We start from the raw sequence: 3,997 nt of genomic DNA, 5'->3' as shown, positions 1-3,997 counted from the left end.
TAAAATACTGGCAATTATGTAACATGATAGGCACATGAATGATCTCAATTTTAGTGAATAGTTCACAAAGTCTACATGTATCTAATGAGTTTAACAACTTGGATACATATAATTTTTATTGATTAATATATTCTAACAATTTTATGGTTTTAGTGGGATCACTTTAAGTTTCTTTCCATATAACTTGATGTTAGCTATTGGCTTGCTGTATATTGCCTTTATAATGTTTAGTTATGTGCCTTGTATCCCTGATCTCTCCAAGACTTTAAATATGAAGGGGTGTGAGATTTCGTCAAAGGCCTTTTCAGCATGAGATGATCATTTTTTCCCCCTTTCAGTTTTCATATGTTGAATTACCCCTGCATTCCTGGGATGAAGCTTCCTTAGTCATGGTGGATTATATTTTTTATGTGTTCCTAGATTTGGGTTGCAAGTATTTTATTGAGTATTTTTGCATCAGTGTTCATAATGGAGATTGATCAGAAAATCTCTTTCTTTGTTGGGTCTTTGTGTAGTTTAGCTATTGGGGTGATTATGGCCTCATAGAATGATTTTGGAAATGTTCCTTCTATTTCTATTTAGTGGAATAGTTTGAGGAGTATTGGTATTAGCTCTTCTTTGAATTTCTGGTAGATATAGCCCATGGCAGCTCCATCTCCAAGTGGGTACCCTAGTAAGGAGATCAGGGGCTGTCACTGACATGAACTCAGTGGCTGGCTCTTTGATGACCTACCCCCCTGATGTAAGGGGATGGGCAGCCTTTCCAGGCCATGGAGGAAGTCAATGTAGCCAGTCCTGATGAGATCTGATAGGTTAGTGTCAGATGGAAGGAGAGGAGGACCTTCTCTATCAGTGTTCTGGGAGAGGGGGATGAAAAGAGAAGAGAAAGGGAGGGAGGGATTGGGAAGGGACAAGGGAGAGGGCTACAGCTGGGATACAAAGTGAATAAATTGTAATAAATAAAAATAAATAAATAATAAAAAAGCAAGTCTGGTAGAATTCTGTACAAAAACAATCTGGTCCAGGGCTCTTTTTTTTTAAATCTAATTTTTTTTTTAATTTTTAATATTTATATATTAATTACAGTTTACTCACTTTGTTCTCCAGCTGTAGCCCCCATCCTTATTCCCTCCCTATCCCACCCTCCCACCCTCCCTCATCTCCTTCCATGCCCCTCTCCAAGTTCAATGAGTGTGGAGGTTCTGCTCCCCTTCCATCTGACCCTAGCCTAACAGGTCTCATCAGGACTGGCTGCTTGTCTTCCTCTGTGGCCTGATAAGGCAGCTCCCCCATTAGTAGGAGGTGATCAAATAGACAGTCACTGAGTTCATGTCAAAGACAGTCCCTCTTCCCATTACAATGGAACCCACTTGGAGACTAGGCTGCCATGGGCTACATTTGTGCAGGGGTTCCAGGTTATCTCCATGCATGGTCCTTGTTTGGAGTATTAGTCTCAGAAAAGTCCCCTGGGCCCAGATTTCTTTGTTTTGTTGCTCTCCTTGTGCAGCTCCTGTCCCCTTCATGTCTTTCTATCTCTTCCTTCTTTCATAAGGTTCCTTACACTCTGCCCAAAGTTTGGCTATGAATCTCAGCCTCTGCTTTGATACCCTATTGGGTAGAGTCTTTCAAAGGCACTCTGTGATAGGCTCCTGTCCTGTTTCCTGTTTTCTCCTTCTTCCACTGTCCATCCCATTTTTCTTTCTGACTCAGGATTAATCATCTTACCCAGGGTGTTTCTTCTTGATTAGCTTCCTTATGTGTTCAGATTTTAGTATGTTTATCCTATGTTATATGTCTAGTATCCACTTATAAGTGAGTATATACCATGTATGTCTTTCTGCTTCTGGGATACCTCACTCAAGATGCTCTTTTCTAGATCCCACCATTTGTCCACAATTTTCATGATTTAAAAAATATGGAAAGCTTCATGAATTTGTGTGTCATGCTTTCACAGGGGCCATGCTAATCTCTGTATCGTTCCAATTTTAGCCTATGTGCTGCCGAAGTGAGCACCAGGGCTCTTTTTTGGGGAGGCTTTTGATGACCGCTTATATTTCTTTAGGTGCTATAGGTCTATTTCAATTGTAACCTGATCTTGATTAAACTTTGTTAAGTGGTATCTAATCATCCATTTCCTTTAGATTTCCTAATTTTGTGGACTACAGGGTTTTGAAATACGAGCTAATGATTCTTTGGATTTCCTTGTTGTCTCTTGTTATATTCCCCGTTTTGTTCCTGATTTTATTAATTTGGATATTCTTCCTTTGTCTTTTATTTATTTTGGCTAAAGGTTTGTTTGTCTTGTTGATTTTCTCAAAGAACCAGCTCCTGGTTTTGTTGTTTCTTTGAATTGTTCTCTTTGTTTCTAGGTTATTGATTTCAGCCCTGAGTTTGATTATTTTCTTCCTTTGACTCCTCTTGATTGTGTTTCCTTCCTTCCTTTCTGAGCTTTCAGGTGAGCTGTTAGATTGTTAGTATGAGCTCTTGTCATTTTTCTTATGAAGGCTTTCAGTGCTGTTAGCACTCTTCTCACTGTGTCCCATAAGTTTGGGTGTGTTGTGTCTTCATTTTCACTGAATTCTAGAAAGTCTTTAATTTCTTTCTTTATTTCTTCCCTGACCCAGCTGTCAACGAGTATTGAGTTGTCCCAGGTTTCTTGGATGTGTGTCAGAAACATTTTAGGTTTAACGTTTTCTTTGACTGATGTTTCTCCTTCTTCAATCGTTTCTTCTACACCTGAGATTCCCCCTTTCATTTCTTGTATTCCATTATAGATCCTTGTATCTGTAGTTCCTATTCTCTACCTTAGGTTTTCCATCTCCTGGATTGCCTCATATTGTTTTCTTTATTTATTTTCTATTTCCATTTTCAGGTCTTGGACAGTTTTATTTATTTTGTTCTCCTATTTGGTTGTATTTTCCTCTATTTCTTTAAGGGATTTACTCAATTCTTTCACAGTTTTTATTGCATTTTCCTGTGTTTCTTTAAAGGGTTTATTCAGTTCCTTTACCTGTTTGGTTATATTTTCTTTGGTTATATTACATTTCTTTCAGAGATTTATTTATTTATTTTTTCTTTTAAGGCCTCAATCATGCTTATAACCTCAATTTTAAGATCAAATTTAAGATTGTTTTCTTGTGTTTCTTGGCTTGCTGTAGTAGGATACCCGGGTTTTGTTGCTTGTGTTCTTGCACTGACCTGTAGCCATTTGGTGGACTTTGGCATTAATAGGCATCGTGGTCTCTGATGGTATTATGTCTCTGGGGTTGTAGGTAGAGATCTTGGTCCTAGATGGCCTCAGTCCACTGGCTTTCCTGCTCTCCTTGATACATGCTGTTCTGCTGCTCCTTGTTTCACATTGGTTCTCACTGAGCTGTGCTGATCTCTGGGGCCACAGATCAGGGTGGGTAGCTGAAAATGGTGCAGGACCTGGAACTGCTGTGTGGGAAACACAGAGAATGTGGAGCACGAAGGCCCAGGGCAGACTTTGCCACCGTTGCTTCCTGGCTGTAGCAGGCCAGTAGATGGGCAAGGGCAAGGGCAAGGGTTGTCTTACCTGCTGCTGCTCACTGGTCCCTGCTGGTCTCTGGGTCAGCAGATTGGGGTAGGTCACAGGAAAAAACCCTTAGAAGATTTTAAATGATCTTTTTGATATGTGAATTTTAATTCATTGCCTATTCGGAATAAGTATAATAAGTAGAGACAGACAGAAGGGTAGAAGGAATTCTCTTATCACTAGGACAGAGGGATAAGGAAGAAAGAGGGAGTGAGAGTGGGACCAGGAGGAAATGAGGGAGGGGTCTACAATCAGGATACAAAGTTAATAAATTGAAAATAATAATAATTAACAATAATAATAATGAAAACTACAATAACAAAAGTTTTTCATTGTTCAGAAATTGGTTGTGACTTGTTTTTAAAACAAACAATCTTCTAGATAACTGTGAGTATAGACAGTATAGACGTAGGACGCTTGTGTCGTAATTGTTGAGAATCA

General features: G+C 39.2%; 1 non-coding gene across 1 annotated transcript; it reads right to left on the bottom strand.

The window, feature by feature from the left end:
- Nucleotides 1–1,909: 1,909 nt before the first annotated feature.
- LOC129684651 (U6 spliceosomal RNA) lies at nucleotides 1,910–2,013 on the bottom strand. The gene has a single exon (XR_008721377.1). It is a non-coding gene; the product is annotated as a U6 spliceosomal RNA (small nuclear RNA).
- Between the last annotated feature and the right edge of the window lie 1,984 nt (nucleotides 2,014–3,997).

Source organism: Psammomys obesus, unplaced genomic scaffold, assembly GCF_907164565.1.
Source record: "Psammomys obesus unplaced genomic scaffold, mPsaObe1.curated_primary_1811, whole genome shotgun sequence".
NCBI classification, from domain to species: Eukaryota; Metazoa; Chordata; class Mammalia; order Rodentia; family Muridae; genus Psammomys; species Psammomys obesus.
Note: the sequence above shows the minus strand (reverse complement) of the source record. Positions and strands in the feature narration are given on the sequence as shown.